General features: G+C 37.5%; 1 protein-coding gene across 4 annotated transcripts in view; it reads left to right on the top strand.

Moving 5' to 3' along the window:
• Nucleotides 1-5,604, top strand: part of LOC136876324 (CCAAT/enhancer-binding protein gamma) — a 73,339-nt gene extending 67,735 nt beyond the window's left edge. For 2 of the 4 annotated variants that reach the window (XR_010860569.2, XR_010860567.2), the window contains 2 exons: nt 1,121-1,331; nt 4,791-5,604. The gene's annotated coding sequence lies outside the window, so the exon portion shown is untranslated. The remainder of the gene's footprint in view (nt 1-1,120; nt 1,332-4,790) is intronic. The other 2 variants (XR_010860568.2, XM_067150175.2) reach the window with 1 other exon arrangement.
• Nucleotides 5,605-20,325: the final 14,721 nt, after the last annotated feature.

A 20,325-nucleotide genomic window follows, 5' to 3' on the forward strand; every position in this document is an offset into this window, starting at 1 on the left:
TAAAATATTTGTCCCAAATGGGTAAATTTATAATACCAATCTTAATGGTCTGTTATTGGACATTATATCATCTGATGGCCAGTCAGGCATCAATTTTATCGTAATGAGACAAAGTCTCTCATAGTGCATTTGCACTGCCGGTGGCTCCAAGCAGCCTATGCAGTGGCCTCCACGGTATTCACTAGCCACGCGTCTTGGTGGGTGTGCTATTTACCAGCTGATGAGCCCAACTTAGCACACTGGGGCGAAACGCTGGCAACCAGGAATGAGTTAACTGGAAAATTTCTACTGTCCAATAACGGACCATTTATATTGGTATTATAAATTTACTCATTCGGGACAAATATTTCAGGTTCCCTATGGGAATCAACATCTATATCATCTGATGGCTAGGCAGTTTTCAATTTTTCGTAATAAGCCAAAGTCTCTCATAGTTCATTGGCACTGCCGGTGGCTCCAAGCAGCCTATGCAGTGGCCTCCACGATATGCACTAGCCATGCGTCTTGGTAGGTGTTCTATTTACCAACTGATGAGCCCAATTTAGCACACTGGGGCGAAACGCTGGCAGCCAGGAATGAGTTAGCTGGAAAATTTATAATGTCCAATAACGGATCATTTATATTAGTATTATAATTTTTACGTGGATCGGAGAGCTGGTTTGAGGTCCACTCAGATTATTTGATTACATTTGAGGAATTATCTGACGGTGAGATGGCGTCCTCAATCTTAAAAGAAAATAATGGCCAAGAGGATTTGTTACGTCACCTCGTAATCTGTAGGCCTTCAGGCTGAGCAGCTGTCACTATGTATGTAGGTATGCATTAATTTCAAAGCAACCTCATACCGAATTCCTACCACAAGGGAAGAAGATCTGTAGATCAAGATAGAGATTATTTACTACTGTTTATTGACTAGGTTTAGTCTTTTGATATATGTATTAATATATATAAGTAATATATGTAACACAAAGAAGTGTCATTTACATTTACTCATTGGGTTACTTTTCTTTTGTGCTCGTCCTGCATTTCTAGTACACATGTACCACTTGTATTCATCTTTATGTTTTTGTCTCTTCCCTGTTCCTGTATTTATCCAACTTCTTTCTTATTCCACACTTAGCATATCAAGAGTGAAGATCTGCATGCAAAGATCCCTCAATTATTCTAGAAGCCTGTCCGCCTTATGAAGCTGTGAAACAGAAATAAGTTCGCCAGAGGCTGAGAAGAAACAGATATATACTGAGAGTCAACTCAAGACATAAGCGGTCCCTTTGATGTTAACCAGACTTCTGGTCAGTGAAGAGGTTTCCGCAGCAGTAAATAGTTTCTAGGTTTGTTGCTTGTTTCTGAAGTCGGGCGCTTCCCTGAGTTTCGTTAAATATTCTGGTGAATTGAATTGACCAGTTACAATTTTTTGCCCTGTAAAAATATGGAAAATAATTGACAAGTTGTATGTTATTTGGGTTCGTTACCAACTCCTATCTTTTATACACAGATGGCTGTGAATAGTTATTGTTCTCAGCTGTATTTGTAGCAAAATATATAATTATTTAATATGAGCTTGATATCTTATTGCATTGTGTACTTAATAAGCTTTGTTTGAGTTCATTCCATTGCTGTTTTGTTTGTTTAATTTTTACGACGTGAAGATAGATCCAAGAAAACTGTTGGCAATACTGGCTGTAATAGCATGCTCAGTATTCATAATGGCTGCCAGCTGTGAGCAGCACGTGGGTGATGCTGTGTCGCTCGAGTCACCACTGAAATACTTTAAAGCTAATAAAAATGGGGAAAATTAAGTAAGAAGTCGAAACAAATTGTTTTGAACGTTTTCAGTAGCCTATGAGATGAGAATCTGCTGTGGACTGAGGAAAAAGTGGTGAAAAAACTGCGCAGCTGACTGGTGTTGCTACGTAGAGTGTTTACACGGCTCGCATGGAATTTAAAGGAATTTGTACGTCTTCTTGTGGTACTATATCGTATGTGCTGCCCTGCGGTTGTTTAAGTATGCTGTGAGTGTTTCTGACAACATGTCTTCTTAAAGTCGCTGAAAATTTAGTTTTAGTTATAAGAATGTGTCTGAATTATGTAAACAAGCAATCAAGGTGATAAGGAAAGTGAAACAAAACGTAACTAAACTGAGCTACATGCCAGATTTATGTGACAGAAAACGTTTGGTTGTTCATCAGTAGGCCTGTGTATCAGCTCAGTTTGAATTATGTACTCGTCGTAAGTAAAGCAGGAAGGACCTTAATATGGTGTAGGTATAGGATCATTAGCGTACTCGAAATAATAATCATAAAATATAATTTGTACCTACTTTATATTCGTAACTGTCCTGTACCTGCAGAAATGTTGTCATGAGTTCGTTTTAACTTTGCGGATGACGAGACAATATTTATAACGTTTCTGAAAAAACTGTATTTGTCATTCCCACTCACAGGTGGGTTTTCAGCTTGGTGGACTGTGAGAAATTGCCACTGACAGTTGATAATCTCAACCATAATCGTTAAAATGATTGTTTGATCCGTATTGACTAGTTTGAATGTAGTACAGAAATATTTAAAATAGTTATATTTAAATCAGCCTTGTCAATACACTTATTAATGAAAGAAAATTATTTATTCAACCAAACATGTTTTCGGAATTTAACCATTCCCTTCATCAGTGGTCAGATCAAAGAATAAAACAACATAACACAATCTTTTGTTTTTACAATTCAAAGAAGTATTGTGTCCTAATACACCATATCAATGAGTAAAGAAAACTTATAATATAAAAAATATAAGTATTTTAAATATTTCTGTACTGCATTGCCACTGACAGTCGTTGCACGAGAGTGGAATCATATACTTGAATTGTCATGCGTTCCATAAGTCCCCATGTGCCTCAGACAAATTGCATTATGAAATAAAAATAAACCTTGCTTCTCTTGTCTCGGTATTCGTCAGTAATCTGTAGGTTGTACATGATCAATAAAGGAATAAATAGATACGGTATGTAAACAAAGTACGACGACGTGAAAGGAAGTAATTTCTTTTCATGCTACACTATTTGAGAATGAAGTGTTTGTCAGATAGATGCTCGACGTTAATAAGCCTGTTGTGGCGGAGACGGGAAGAGGAAACGGAAAGTGCTCACACACGGAAGGATACTTTTCCTCAGCTCTTGAGTTGACTTTCACTGGGATTGATGAGAAGAGAACCTGTCTATTTGAAGCCAGCAGTGTATAAAGAAGATGTAGAAATTATCCTTGTCGTTCTGTGTTTTCATCTTCGTTCTTGTCTTGTTTTCTGTCGCTTCCTCTTCCTGCTGACCTTCTGTTTACCCTATTATGTGTTTCTGTTCTTGTTCCTGTCTCTCTATATGACTGACATGTATTAATATACACTCATTTGCAAAAAATAAATAATTGTGAACCATGAAGGAGCCATCTCAGGAGCACCTGCATGGGTATAGGCAAAGAACATGGTAGTATAAAGAAAACATCAGAATATTGTCCCACACAAAACATTTATTACAGGGTAACAAACGCCTGCAGTATGCACTTAGTTTGGTTTTGGACCTCTCCTAACAGGGAGACAGGCAACAGTACAGTCAGGCGTGGGAACATACAGTCACCAGATGTTCTCCTAAGGAAGATCCTGCTATAACTGGTGCAACTTACCCTCCAAGTCTGCTGAAGTTGCTGTCCAGTCTGATCCCATATGTTCTCGATGGGCTTGCTAGCCAAAGAAGCATTTTGACACTTGAAGGCAGACCAGTGTTGTGTGATGCCGGACATTACCCTGCTGGAAAATGGGGTTATCGAGCTGCACCAGGACATGAAGCATGTACGGTCGCAGAATTTCCTGGATGTATTTTCGAGCCATCAGGGTCCTTCTGGTCCTTTAGTTACCACCAGTGAGAAGTAGGAATCGTAGGAAATGGCATCACTCATCATGGCAACCCTCTTTGGGGCAGTGTGCCACTCTAAATGAAGCATGGATCGATTCTGTCTTTAGACTCAAAATTCAGCAGTCAACTTTATCCAGACAGAACTGTAATTTGTTGTTGAATCCCACTTGGCACCAATTCGTACACTATTATGCTGCCCGTTCCTGGCAGGAGTTCACATGTGCTTGGCGATGCTTAGGTCGTAATGATAGACGTCAACAGATCTTGCTCTGCTAGCAGCCTGGGTGTGGTAACGGTAGACACAGGCATATTGCCAGCTGTTGTGACATGTCTCTGGATGGTGTACAACAACGCCTTTTGAGTGCTTATTACAGCCTGTTGCGTGATAACAAAACAGTCCTCCCCAGGTGCTTTGCCAGGATCGACGCGACCCTTCTCGACTCATGTATTTACCCTGTACATACCTGCATCCAACACTGACTTGCAGTATTGTGAGAATGGTTCAAATGGTGAGCAATATGCTGAAATGTCCATCCTGCTTCTCTTAGTCTGATGGTTCAGCCTCTCTCTCAGGCATGTCTAGCTGATCAGATGCTTGTCAAATGTGTTGTTGATGCATGCAACGTTCGGTATCTTGCATCTATGAATGAGGAGAGACATGTATTCCCTATGGTAACTCTTCCATGCAAGCAAACAGCATTAAATACCAACGGGACATGTCAACCTATGACAGTACTGTGTGGGAATCTTCATTCTCGTGGAGTGATTTGGTTTGGTGTGCAGGTTTTTTTTTTTCTTTTTTTTTTTTCAAATGGGTGTATGCATATAACAGTGCACAAATTATCTAACAGTAATTACTGCATAATGTATATTTGAAATATTTTTCATTCTAGGTTACCCATCATCAAAACTGACATGAATCAGTAAACATGTGTTACACCTTTCCTATTTGAGGGGCAGCCTGGTACTGAAGCAGATAATGTACATAAACAGTGTTAGTCTCAGGAAAATGAAATTGTACTCGTGGCACTGTTAAAAGAGAAATTTTGGTAAAAGCATTTTAGTAAATACTCTTCAAATTGTGAAACTAATTATAATATAAAGATAACTGTTCCATGTGCAGTTTGGAAAATCAAAAGTCCTTATGATGAACACATTTGTCTTAGATATTCCTTTTTCAGTAATTCGGTTTGCTGTGTAGCCATTGCATTCTGCAGTTCAGTAGATCTGGATATTGTAAGCAGAGCAGTTTTGATAGTGATGTGATGAGTAATTGAAGAAAATTGTGTGAATTGTTGCTAGAAACTGGTGTACTGTATTAATGTGGAACTGCAGGCAATGGGACATGTAGTTAGTGTTTGTGAGAAGACAGACCAGTGTTATTTTATTTTTCCTCAAAATTAACTGTCCTTTTGTGTAAATAGATATGCTTGGAAAGTTGCAAATAAGTTTGTTATGAATCCTTGTTTGTTTGTGCAGCTTTTGAAGGAAAACAGTGATTTTTTTCTTTTTTTAGATAAGATTGACTTGCATTAGCTTTACTGTGTTTTAAATTATTTTGTAAAATGCTGCCTGAAAACAAACCAGATTTTGCATTTTTACAATGTACTTTGCGTTTGATTTTGCATTTGTAAAAAGTATTTGTCATAATTTTGAATGATTAAATTTGATGACCCGTATATTAAAAAATAAAGATAATTAATACTTCCAATGTTTATACTTTTGGAACTTCTGTAGTAATTGGAAAGTTAGATCTTGTCAAAGGCAGATTTGTGTTTTATTTGTATTTCTGTTTAAATGTATGTAATCTCTTATGCTGGGTATTGCATAGAAGAAATATCATTTTATCTTATATAGAAGTGATATGAAGATCCTTTAGACATTCCCCCCTCCCACCCGCATAGCTGAAGCACTATTTAATAAATACACTTGTGAATAAAGTGAGTTGTGAGAAAAATTGAGTCCTCAATCCTCTTTCAGAAATACTACTCAACAAAAATCTGTCAACCTGTCCTTTGTAAAGAAAATACAGTGGATCATTATAACTCTTTGAACAAGTTACTGGTTCGAACCCCACTGTTGGCAGCCCTCAAGATGGTTTTCTGTGGTTTCCCATTTTCACACCAGGCAAGTGTTGGGGTGTACCTTAATTAAGGCGACAGCCGCTTCCTTCCCACTCCCAGGCCTTTTCTATCCCATCGTCGCCATAAGATCTATCTGTGTCGATGCGACATAAAACAAATATCAACAAAAACAAGTTACTTGTTTTCATTACAGAATATTCCCCATTTTACATATTACCAAGCTCTCTCTTAACTTCTTTTCTGATATTATGTCAGCAGTTTGTGTTTGTTGGCTGTGCTCTACCTCTCTTTCATAAAATCCAGCAGCATTAAAAAAAAAAAAAGTACTTTGAGAATTGGAACATAAAATATATTTGACCATAAGTGGGTACTAAGACAGTCCCACAGCAAATAAGATAGATTTGTGTGCTAAAGCTCACTACACTGTGTCTATTTGCCTGGACTCTGCAGACAGTTGAATTTGAATCCAGTCATCAACTATTTTGGAAAATGTTTCTCTAGTTCATTTTCAGGAAATTGCTTGAATAGTACTTTGAAATGGCGTATGGCTTTTAGTGCCGGGAGTGTCCAAGGACAAGTTCGGCTCGCCAAATGCAGGTCTTTGGTTTGACGCCTGTAGACGACCTGCGCGTCATGAGGAGGAAAATGATGAAGACGTCAAATACACCCAGTCCCCGTGCCAGCGAAATTAACCAATGATGGTTAAAATTCCCAACCCTGTCGGGAATCGAACCCGGGACCCCTGTGACCAAAGGCCAGCACGCTAACCATTTAGCCATGGAGCCGGACAATAGTACTTTTATCAAAGGGCACAGCAACTTCATTCTCAATCTTTGTCATTGTTAATTACAAATGCAAACACTATTACATCACTGAATATGTATTTTGGGTACTTTCACACTCATACTGAGGACTGATAGCCAAGGTATTCATAGCCTTCTTTGTGAAACAAGGCTGATTCCTTTAACTGTGGCACACCTGGTAGAAATTCTAACTCCATACTGGTGGGATGTCAACATTCAGATAATAGTTGTTCACTGAATTACATTTCAGACCTTTTCTTTTTTTAGTACTCTCTCTCTGGTGGCCTGATCATTGGTTTTCTACAAAAAATATAGTTTCCTTTCACTACTGATCCATTGTGGGAACTAGAAGTATACATGTAAGCTCAGTGATTTATTTGCTATTGTTCAGATCTTGATCAATGCATAACAAATATGTTGATGAAGTTCAGTAGTTGTGATTTGGATTCTAAGTTCAGTAGAAGCCCAGTTCTTATCCATTACAATAAAGAGGTGAGTTGAATGGTTAGTCAAAGAAAATGAGTGATCAGATAACTTACTGATAAAACATTATTTATAAGTTAGTTAACCCCACTGTTGTTTTTGTTGTTGTTTGGACAATCAGTCCATAGACTGGTTTGATGCAGCTCTTCATGCTACCCTATCGTGTGCTAACCTTTTCATTTCTATGTAACTGCTGCATCCTACATGTGCTTTAATCTGCTTGTCATATGCATACCTAGGTCTACCCCTGCCATTCTTTCCACCTGCACTTCCCTCAGAAACCAGTTGAACAAGACCTGGGTGTCTCTTGTAAGATGTGTCCTGTCATTCTATCTCTTCTACTGGTCAAATTTAGCCAAATCTATGTCCTCTAACCAATTCAAATCAGTATCTCTTCATTCGTGAGTCGATCTACGCATCTCACCCTCAGCATTCTTCTGTTACACCACATTTCAAAAGCTTCCATTCTCTTTTCTTTATGAGCTAGTTATTGTCCATGTTTCACTTCCATACATTGTCACACTTAAGACGAAAGTCCTCAAAAATATATTTCTAATTCCTATATCAATGTTTGAGTTGGGCAAATTTCTTTTCTTAAGAAAGGCCTTCCTTGCTTGTGCTAGTCTGCATTTTATGTCCTCCTTACTTCTGCCATTGTTGGTTATTTTACTGCCCAAGTAATAATATTCATCTACTCCCTTTAAGACTTAATTTCCCAATACTTCTTGCATCACCTAACTTTATTCGACTGCACTCACTTTTGTTTTGGACTTACTTATTTTCATCTTGTACTCCTCCACAATCCATAGCATTTAGAAGTTTCTCCAGATCTTCTGCAAACTCAGATAAAATTACAGTCATCATCATCATCATCATCATCATCGATTTTCCGCTCCAGCAAGCCGAGTGCGGGTGTTTATGAGCCTCTTCCAGTTCGTCCTGTCTATCCACAGCTGATGTTCTACCTTTTGCTGCAAATTTGTGTCATGTTTGGCAAGGTTTTTGAAAATTTTCTTGTCCATACCATCATAATCTACTTAATTCTAAGGTTTCCAACAGGCTCCTGTCAAATCCATGTTGTTACTGAATACTTTCATTCCTTATTTTGTCTCTCCTTGTCTTTTGTAGACATGACCGAAGGAACTTCATTTCATTGGCCTGTAGGCGACTTTGTGCAGATCTAGTCAATGTTGCTGCTTCCAGTCCCTATGTTAGAAACGGTACAAGATATGTATTGTACAGCGTGAGCTTGCAAGTTTGGGGCAATGAGTTATCAAAAAGTAATTGATGAACAGAATGGTAGAATTTTGATGCAGCTTGTATTCCACTGCCTATTTCTTGGTTTATGATATTGTCAGAAGAAACAAAGCTTTCCAAGTATTTAAAGGTATTGATAATGTGTACTTCTTCATTTTGCACTCACAGGTGGACTGCTTCAGAATTTTGACTCATCACTTAACCCATGATTTTAGTTCGGCTGATGATCATTTCAATTCTTTCAAATTCTTCTTGCCAAAGATCTAGTTTAACTTGATTCTGCTTCTGTATCACCCCATAGCACAACATCATCAGCAAATACAAGTGCATTTGTTGTTCATTTTCACTGTTTTTACATACCTGCCAACTTTTATGGTTTATCCGTAAAATTTACGGAAATTGCAGCGTTTTACGGTTTTATGGATAAACAGTGTCATTTTACGACTTTGCGGACAAAAATTTGAAACGTTAACATTCGATAATAAACCCACATCCGTACAATCTATTGTTTGCGTGGGTCAAAGGCAAGTCCACGATAGTCGATAACTCATTCTTTGATATGATTGGTACTTTTAACCGTGTGATCTTTGTGTCATCATTGGAATTGAATTTGAAGCCGGGATAACCGTTTTTCCATGTGAATCTTAGGTGTCGACAGGCTCTGCTCTGCAAATTCTTTGTTCCGTTCCGTTTGCTTGTTGTGACTTAACCCATATTCTTTGACCACGTGAGTGTTGTGCTTTGTTCACAAAGTTGGCCTTTTAAGGTTATGACTTATTTTAATGAAGTGTTCAAGTTTTTGTGTTGTAACTTTGCGCTTCGCAGTTTCCTGCATGCCTTGGACTAATTACATTCATTCCATATGTGTGTGCAGTTTTTTTTTTTTTTTACCATGCGCATATTCTTTGTTCACGAGGTTGGCATCGTATTCGTTTAATGTTTTAAGACTTTGTGTGTTTTGACATGTTTTAATGAAGTGTTTGACTGCCTTGAGTGTTTATGTTATAATTTTATGTGACGTTTGGTAATTCAGGTTCCTGTTGGTGTTTCAGTAAATATCGAGACATTTGTTCTTAGACATATTCATAAGCTATATTCCTGTTGTAGGATTCATGAATAATTCCAATAAGAAACAGCACCTCCAGACATTTATAGAATCATATTCTGTTGATTTTCTGTGCATACTAAAGTCAGGAAAGGGAGAAAAATTTGCCTTTTGCACGTTATATGGATGTGATATTAATATTGCATATGGTGGAAGAAACTTTAAGTAAAGTGCGGTAAACATGTAAGTTTTCTTAAATCGAAGGAAGATTACAAGAAATTCAACACCGTTTTTGCCCAGTCTGGAAACGTTGACAGTGACGTAATTAGGGCCGAGTGTCTCTTTACTTCCTTTTTGGTGGAACACAATGTGCCCTTAAGAGCGGCTGATCATGCTGCTGCTTTATTTAAGATGTTTTCCACATCAGAAGTTGCAAAGAAATAGAGCTATGGTCGCTCAAAAACGACATGCATTGTAAATAAAATGGCAAAAATGTATCTTCTGAAGTTGTTAAGTGCCTTCAGAATGGACCATTTTCTTTGGCAACGGATGTAAGCAATGATATGAATGCCAAGTTGTATCCTGTTGTTGCTACATTCTATGATATTCCACAGGAGAAAATAGTGAGCACTGTGCTATCCGTACCAGCGTTAGACGGGGACTGAACAGGGTGAAACATAGGTAACCTGACGTTATCACAGCTGAATTCTCATAACATACTAATTGAAAACTGTGTGGCTTTCTGCTCCGACAATGCTCGTTATGATAGAACACAAAAATGGGGATTCTGCAGTTCTGAAAAAAGTTCAACCAGGTATTATCATCATAGGTTGCATTTGCCACCTGATTAATCTAGCAGCTGAAAAAGGTGCTGGAAGATTACCACTTAAAGAGGATAAGATCCTTGTAGATATATTTTATTTCTTAGAGAAGAGAGTCAAAAGAAAAGAACGCCTTCAGAAATTTCAGAACTTGCACAATAAAGAGGCAAAGAAAATTCTAAAGCGTGTATGTACTAGGTGGTTATCTTTAGGCAGATATTTGGATAGACTACTGGAACAGTGGGATCCGCTTCTTTCTTTCTTTAAGGAGGAAGGAATATTATGTACCCAAAACATTTCCACAAACTTGACATCTTTCAGAATACCTAGAGTTGAACAAAGTGGATCCAAAATGTATCAGAAGAAGAGAATTCTTGGTTTTGCTACTACACATGCCCCTAAAAGAATAGCACATTCTTACAAATGTGACAAACCCATCCTAAAAGTAAGACTTCTGCTACAATATGTCAAGAAAAATTGTTTATGTTCCTGTCCTTAAATTTGAACAAGTCCTTTTGCACTTTCCTTCATGTGACTATTCCTGTATTTGACTAATTCAATGTTCCCCTTCAGACTTCTTCCTCACAAGTTCACTTTTATTTGAACTTCTAATGGATTTGCTAAAGCAGTTGTTCACCAAGTTTGTTAAGCCCAAAATTGTCAAAAGCTCATTGCTTGAAGTTGAGTACAACTTGATTCAGAATCAAAGAAGTGATGAGTTAGTTATTGGCATTCAGACTTCGAACATAGTGAATGATCTCCAAGATACAGATAAATCTCTTTTCTTTTCATTAGTGAGAAACTAATTTTGTACTACCTGTGACTACATCATCAAGTTTCCACTCAAGGATAATGTATTAAAGCATGCTCAAATTGCTAGGTTAGACAAAATTGAAAATGCACAGTTTTTTTCCATTTGTTTTTTCTTGGAAAATTTTCCTATCATGTTACGTAAGGAAGAGAATGAAACTACAGATAAGGTGGTGAATGAGTTTCAAAGGCAGTTCACAGCTCTTCAGGTAGATGACACTTTGGCTGCAAATCAAGATGCTGTAAGTGATTCCAGTTGGGCACAAATATCAAGAATTCGTGGAGCCAATGGACTTCTTAAGTACAACCAAATTTCTAGAGTAATGTTCTATATTCTCACCGTAACCCATAGCAATGCAGAATGTGAACGTGTTTTCAGCCTTGTGAAGAAAAATAGAAAGGAGTTCATATCACCCATGTCCAATGAATCTCTAGAGTCTATTTCTATTTTGAAGACCAGAAGTTCTGGTCCTTGTTATGACAAAAAAAATGTTTGCAGGAGCTATAAAGGCCACAACTATGACTTTTAAATTATAATCCTTATAAAATATCAAAGCCATCTTATTAACAGTGCTGATTGTTAGAGCCCTACATGGATGCAGATATCTGCGAAGTTAGTGTCTTAGCAGATACAAACTGTATGGCACTGTGGATAATTTTGCTGATAATTTCTAAATAATGACGTTGATTGATTTTCACTCAAGTATACTCGTGTTTTTGTTTCTGGTTAGGCGGCCCTTGACATTGGTATGGGAGAATAGTGATATATAAAGAGCCTTGAGACCATAAAGCTGTAAATCTGACCTAAGACTAACTGGCTCCTGCCCGCAATTAATGGACGGAACAAATATCAATACGTCGGTAGTTTGTTATGAGAAAATCCCTCATAAACATGCGACTGTAGGGGTTATGGTGCCAGGTGTCAGGCCTATTGTATTATGTTAACAGATCTACCCGTTTCAATATCTTGGGTGTAATTCGTGTCGCTCTTGTGATGAGTGTCATGAGAATGTCCGGTTTTTGTGCTGGGTGGTGGTGAGAATCTGCATGGAGGTAGCGATTTGTGTGAGTAGGCTTACGCTAAATGGTATGTCTTTAAGATTCTGTAGTTAAATATTTAAATTATCCGTGGATAACCGTTTTGCGGATGTGATAACCATTCGCAGATGCAGATATTATTTTATATATCAGCACAGGGTTCTACTGATGGTGGTACTGATTATTATAATTAGTCATATACAGTACAGTTGTATTGGCACACTAAATTTTATTTCAGAACTGGGTTTTGGACTTTAAGGTCCATCATCAGTGTTGAAATATTTTTTTAAACATTCGATTTTACGTGAGTGTGTTGTCACATTGAGTTTTAAAACGGTTAAAATGGAGCCCTCTTGAGATCACCTGTAAAATAAGACAAAGAAAAGGTGTTAAAGTATGCATACTGTGCATATAAAACTTAATGATGATGTAAAAAATATATATATGGCATACCCTATAGGAAGGGCTGGATTATCCTCGTGATCTAGTATAGACAAACGTACAGCTTTAAGTACGGGGCACGCTGGAAGCACCTGATAATACGTCACCTCAAGGTTGTGTACAATATGTCCGACTCGTTGGCTGAATGGTCAGCATACTGGCCTTCAGTTCAGAGGGTCCCGGGTTCGATTCCCGGCCAAGTCGGAGATTTTAATCGCTTCTGATTAATTCTTCTGGCTTGGGGACTGGGTGTATATGTCCGTCCCAACACTCTCTTCAACATATTCAGACAACATACCATACTCTCAACCACCACAGAAACATGCAATAGTGCTTACATCCCTCCATATAGGGTTGGCGTCAGGAAGGGCATCCGGCCGTAAAACAGGGCAAAATCCACATATGTGTGACACAGTTCGACCTGCGACCCAACAGGTGAGGAGAAAAGCGGTAGGAAAAGAAGAAGAAGAAGGTTGTGAACAATATGTTGCTTGCGATTGTTTTATTAAAATTTTTATCAGGTTCCGTTATCTGCGCCAGAAATATTTAATTGTTTTCGCGGGTATTTAGTTAAATCCATAATTACCTTTAACAATTATTTCATGTCCTTTTCGATCCCTAAAAATTTATGATTATTGTTGTAAATGTGTTCCGCAAAAGCTGAATATTTGTTGTACTTTATTGCCTTCAAATGTTCTTGCTATCTTTGATTTAAGGCTCGGCCAGTCCTTCCTATGTAAAACATTTTGCAGTCTTTACAAATTAGCATATATACTCCCGAATTGATTGTTGATACTATGTGCATTATATATCTGTTCTGATATTTTATTCTGATTCTAAATGGTGTTTTGAGTTGAAATTTCTCGAATATATTAGTGATTTTTAAAACTTGATTTTCAAAATGCGTAAATGTTACAAATTGACTGTGTTCAAAGATTTCCTTCCTTCTCTCATGGTTTTCCTTTTTTTCTCCATTTTATTTTTTACGTATAATTTTGTCTTTCATTTCTGGGTTGTAGCTATTTGCTTTGGCAATTTGTTTTCTTCCAGTTTGTTTTCATTACTCGTGGGAATTTTTAATAATCTATTAATATAGCTGTTGTAAGCTGCTTGTTTGTGAGTTCCTGGGTGGTTAGACCTTTTTGTTGATGTTGGTGATGGACTGTATGGGTTTTCTGACAATATCAAAATCTATTCTATTGTTGATTTTTGTTAATGTGAGGTCCAAGAAATTTAACTTCTTATCATTTTTTTTTTTTTTCCATTGTGAATTTGATGTTGCTGTCAAGCAAGTTAAACAACCAAGAACATTTCAAGGCAATAAAGGGAATAAAGTACAACACATATTCAGCTTCTGTGGAACACATTTATAACAATAATTATAACTTTTTAGGGATCAAAAAGGACATGAAATTGATTGTTAAAGGTAATTATGGATTTGAACTAAATACCTGCGAAAACATTGAAATATTCCTGGCGCAGATAACGGAACCTGATAAAATTTTAAATGAAACAGTCGCAAGCAACATATTGTTCGCAGCCTTGAGGTGACATATTACCATGTGTTTCCAGCGTGCCCCATACTTAAAGCTGAATGTTTGTCTAATACTAGATCATGAGAATAATCCAGCCCTTCATATGGTACGTCATATATATATATATATTTTTACATCATCATTAAGTTTTATATGTACTGTATGCATACTTTTACACTTTTTCTTATTTCACAGTTGATCTCAAGAGGGCTCCATTTTAACTGTTTTAAAACTCAGTGACAACACACTCATGTAAAATCAAATGTTTTAAAAATATTTCAACACTGTTGATGGACCTTAGAGTCTTAAAACCAGTTCTGAAATAAAATTTAGTATGCTGATACGACTGTATATGACTAATTATAATAATAAGTATGACTTTTAAGTCGAACTAGCATGTGATTTGCAGTGTGTAATTTATTATATCTTGCCTGTGTTACGTTAAACAAGTTTTATTGGGCTTATGCCGTGTCAAAAAAATAAGGTGAAATTCTTTACGTTTCGCAGAGAACTGTGCTCTGTGTCATCAGAAGAAAATGTAGACTGTGCACAAGAAAGGCTTCTTAAACAATGATCATTGAAACATTTTTCTTGACACGGCATAAGCCCAAAAGCCTAAATCATGTCTGTAAGTACGGGCCATGAAAGCATCAATGGCAACAAGTTTTATTGTGTAAAGCCTTTTTCCATTATTGCATATCTGCTTAATTTATCAAGGAAGTCCTGTTATGTATCCGCCAAAGCAATATTCACTCCGCCTGCTACTGTTTAACATGGATTTCTTGTTGATTGTTATGTTCATCTACAAATCATTGACCTATGCTGTATGTAGGTATGATTTCATTGAAGTATCCTGTTTAAAACATGAATTATTGTAGCCCAGAAGTATTATTATTTTCATCAAGCCAGGGTATTTGTCTTAAAAATCACAAATATTTATTCAAACAATCCACCTATTCAATACATGCAATGTTCTTATAGTTAGGACTTATTCCTTATTTTAATCATGTAATTGGGACATGTTTCACTCTTCTGCCAGGCATCATCAGCCAACATCACACCTCATAGTCAATAATCAGGATCCTGATTATGTTCTAAAATACTGCTTAGTTTCTACATTGTACAGGCTTAATAGTCTATTTTACAAGTTCTTGTTTAGATTGTTTGAAAAATGGCACTAGATTATAAAATACGTAAGAATAACAGCCGGCTTGATTCTTCGGTCCTGTTGTCAGTATAATTAATGGAAATGTCAGAGAGAATTGTTTGTACTTACTTGATTTGAAGTTGGAATTGCTGCCTCTTGTTGTGACGTTCGTCTAAAGGGATACTCAACTTTAATATTAGATAATATGTAGGTGTTGCTTGTGGATTGTAGATAACATGTTGAAAATATCTGCAATGAAAATGAAGCATGTAAATTATTTCCGAATATTGTGTTATTCTTGTTATTGAGGAGGCCTCATTAAATGTTTTTTAAGTTATCCCCTCGACTCTAGATAGTAAATATCAGAACATCTCTGAGATCAGGAGGTATTGTTTCAGTGTTCCATATTTTGACTATGAGCATTAGTGTATGTTCAGCAAGAATTCGTTCAACTTCCTTGAAAAATTCAGCAGGAATTCTATCTGATCCAGCAGCTTTATTGTTTTTGAGTTGTTTAATAACATTTTCAACTTCTTGTAAAGAAGGAACTTTGCCAAGATGAGATTTTGAAGATTTTTGTGGTATTTTCAAGACTTCTAGTTCGTTGATGTCTGGATCCTTGTTCAGTACTTCATGGAGATGTTCTTTCCATCGTGCATTCATGGAATTGCTGTCATTTAGGAGGGTAGGGCCATCCCTAGATTTAAGAGGGTTTAGTCCTTGAGCTGTTGGGCAATGTATGGTTTTTATCATGCTGAAAAAAGCTCTGGTGTTGTTAGTTTCTGCTAGATGTTGCATTCCTTGAGGCTTCATCGTCCACCAACCGTTTTTCAGAACACGGGTTTTCCTCTGAACATCTGTTTTCGCTTCTTGATATTCTCGTTTCTTAGATAGTGATTGATGTGCCAAGCTTGGTGAGCTGTTCTCCTTTTGTCTATTAGAGTCTGAATTTCTTGGTCATTTTGATCAAACCAGTCTTGGTGTTTGTCCCTACGGTGTCCTACCGATTCTTCACCAGCTGATAGTATTATAGTCTTCAGTGTTACATAGTGTTCTTCAGTGCTTTCAGGATATTCATCCAGCAGGTTATCATCTAGGAGTTGATGAAATTTTGCTTTAGTACTATAATCCTTGAGATGGTCTGTGTTCATTTTAGGTCTCGTGAGTTTTCTCTGTTTCCTTCGCTGCACGTGGATGTGAAGGGTCATGATAGACTGTATAAGTCAGTGGTCCATCGAGCAGTCATCAGCACTTGTTAGAGCCTTTGTGATTAACACATCGTGTTGGTCTCGGGCGTGTACAATTATGTAATCAATTAGATACCAGTGTTTTGATCATGGATGTTTCCATGATGTGTTAAATTTATCCTTCTGGCTGAAGAGGGTATTAGTGATAACTAGATTGTGCTCTAAGAACTTTGTGAGCAGAAGGGTTCCATTAGAATTGCAATTTCCTGCTCCCTCTTTTCCAATTACTTTGGGCCATAGTGTTGAATCTCTACCAACTCGCATGTTGAAGTCGCCCAAGAGAATGATTTTCTCAGCTTGAGGTATTCTTGTTAGAGGTATGTCAAGTTGCCAATGGAATGCTTCCTTTTCACCTTCTTCACAAGTGAGGGTCAGGGTATGTGTACTAAATACTGTAACTGGTTGATTGTTAGTGAGCTTGAGGCTTAAGCTCATGAGTCTTTCATTTATGCCAGAAGGAAGTTCATCAAGATGAGGAACAAGTTCGTTTGCAATGGCAAAACCAACACTATGAATGCGGGGCTCATGAATGTTTTTATTTTTACCTTTCCAAAAGAAAGTGTATCCACCTGCTTGTTCTTTAATTTGTCCTTCATCGAGCCTTTTAATTTCACTCAGTGCTGCAATATCGATATTAAATCTTTTTAGTTCACGAGCCATGGTAGTTGTTCTCCTTTCTGGCCAGTTAGCTGTATCATTGTCCATTAGAATACGGATGTTCCAGTTTGCAAAATTCATCTTTATTTTCTTCTGACCACTTATGATGTACTGTCTGGCCGCGGTTTCCCATTCGGGTTGTATTGAGGCTGACTATGTTTAGGCCACCTTTCATAGCCCCCTCTCCATTTAGAGTGCGCCAAGTGGCTCCTGAATAGCCCTGCTCAGTCACGAATGCAGCATACGAGTTGCTTTACAGCCTCTCCTCAAGCAAAAGAGCAATCGCACATTCGTCACCTACCCACCGGTTTTTCACTAGGAGCTCCCAGACTACACAAACCTGCTCCTATCACAGCTCCCCGATCGCCGCAGGACTTGTAGTGTTGTGCTGAGTTTTTCGTAAGATGCCTGTGCATGACATCTTTTAGTGTAGGAATGTTGCATCACATCAACAATCACACATTTCTTGACAGACTCAGAACCTGCCCCCAGTGGCAAAAGAGTTACGACGACTGGAGGCTCCGAAACTGCTGTAACCTTTGTCCACCTTCCCAACCGTCAGGGAAGCTTTAGTTTTTCCTATGCCCAGTCCGCCGTAGAGGACTTTCTATGCCATTGATCATGTATGGTTCTTCCGCCTTTAGAGGTGGTTTCCCAGCCCCTGCCAGGTCATCCACCTTCATAGGAAGCCGTTGGCATAGCAAAGGGGGACTCCTTATCCCAGGAGTTGCTCGGTTGCCAGAACCTCGTCAGTCAAAAGCAAGGTGCACCACGTGCAGATGAGGTTGACATTTGAGTAGAACCTACCCTGTACATTGGCCATAGTAGCAGCATATTAAACAAAAATGGGAAACTGTTTTTTGAGAGCAAAGAAGTGGGAGAAATTTCGAAGCGATACAGAGAAAAATGATATGAAGATCTAGCGGACAAATGATCTTGAAAATGAAGATACCAAAACAACTCAACTGGGACCCTCTTTAAGAAAGGAAGAGTATCTTAAGGCTGTGAAAGAACTGAAGACTAATAAAGCACGAGGATGCGATGAAGTGACTGGGGAAATTATACAGTGATTGGATGCTGAAACCCACAGTTTATAAACTGATCATGGAAATTTATTTCCAGATGATTTTAAGAAGTGCCCCATAATCCATTTACCAAAGAAACCTGGAATTCTAAAATGTGAAGAATATCGCACCCTGAGCCTATTGTCACACGTCAAAAATATTGATGAGAATAATATATAACCGAATAAGCAATAAAATTGAACCAAATTTAGCTGAAGACCAGTTTGGATTTAGATAGAACAGAAGTACAAGGAAAGCTATCTTAATGTTACGGCTAGTTATAGAAAAAAATTCTGGACGTAAGAAAACCATTGTTTACTCATTTGTAGATTTCGAAAAAGCCTTTGATATTTTTTTTTTTACAAGTTGTTTTTACGTTGCACTGACACAGATAGGTCTTATGGCGATGATGGGATAGTAATGGGAAGGAATCGGGCATGGCCTTAAGGTACAGCCCCAGCATTTGCCTGGTGTGAAAATGGGAAACCACAAAAAACCATCTTCAGGTCTGCTGACATTAGGGTTCGAACCCACTATCTCCCAAATACTGGATACTGGCCGCACTTATGCGACTGCAGCTACCGTGCTCGGTACCTTCCATAATGTGAACTGAAATATGTTCATGAAGATTATGGGTAGTGTTGGTCTAGATTTTAGAGACAGATGAACAGTATATGAACTCTATAAAATCCAAAGAGGCATCATAAACATACATGGTGATGTACAGGAGGCTTACATACAGAAAGGAGTGCAACAGGGATGTACTTTCTCACCAGTGTTGTTCAACCTGTATATTGAGGAAGGTATTGAGAAATGTATAGCGGATATGGAAGGGATAAAGATCAATGGAGTGGAAGTCAAAATGATAAGATTTGCTGATGACATAGCTGTCATTGAGGGGAATGAAGAGAAACTACAAAAAGCATTAACAAGATATTGAGAGAGAATAACATGCAAAAATTAATACAAAGAAGACTGAAATTACAATATGCAACTGCCAACATATTGCAGTTGCCTTTTTTTTCATTTACTGTACATACTCTCTGCATGCTCCACTACATGAGTAGTACTGCATGCACTTACAATACATTTCCGTGCAAATGCACAAACATAAATTACATTTGAATAATTAAATTTCTAGATGACTGTTAATCTTACCAATATCAATCAATATCAGTCTTCCTTTTTCCTGAGAGCTTGAAAGTCCAGAGCATTAACAAATTTGGAAAATTCCTTTAAATACTTTTTTAATAGCACAGATTTCTGCATTGACCAATTATCACCTCTATTAACACTATTTATCAAGAATTGCCTAATATTTTTCACTTCATTGCACTCGAAAATTATATGATCTATTGTCTGAGGGCTGCTGTTACAGGAACACTCGGAGTTACGTATAATTTTAAGTCTGCATAAGTATGAAGCAATATTTCCATGTCCAGTCAGTATTGTAGTCATATTTGGTGTTAAGTTGACTGGATTTTAATCTGCCTGCAACTGTTGGAAAGAATTCCTTTGTAAGTGTGCCTTTTGAAGTTTGTTCCCATTTTTGCTGCCATTCATGAATTGATTCTTCTCTGAGATTTTTCTTTAATGTAGAGATGGGTGTTCTATCGAAACAGATTTCACTTAATTTTGCCGCCTCCTTTGCAATTTTATCAGCCAGTTCATTGCCTTCAACTCCTATATGTGCCTTAACCCATTCAAATTTTATTCTCCAATTATTTCTTTTTAGAGTAGCTGTAGTCTTTCTTTTATTCTCAGTCAGTTGGTTATGATTTCTGAAGTCTGCAATGGAGTCGATTGCTATCTTACTATCTGTGTAAATAATTGCTTTCTTATCTTCATCATCCTCTGTCCTAGTAGTTACTAAGAATTCCAGAGATTTTAATATGGCTAATTGCTCCGCCTGATTATTCGAACAGTTGTCTTACAATTTAAATTTCAATTGATCTATTAATTCATGAGATCTGTATATAGCTATGCCCCTCCCACT

The sequence above is a fragment of the Anabrus simplex genome, chromosome 6 (assembly GCF_040414725.1).
Source record: "Anabrus simplex isolate iqAnaSimp1 chromosome 6, ASM4041472v1, whole genome shotgun sequence".
Lineage (NCBI taxonomy): Eukaryota > Metazoa > Arthropoda > Insecta > Orthoptera > Tettigoniidae > Anabrus > Anabrus simplex.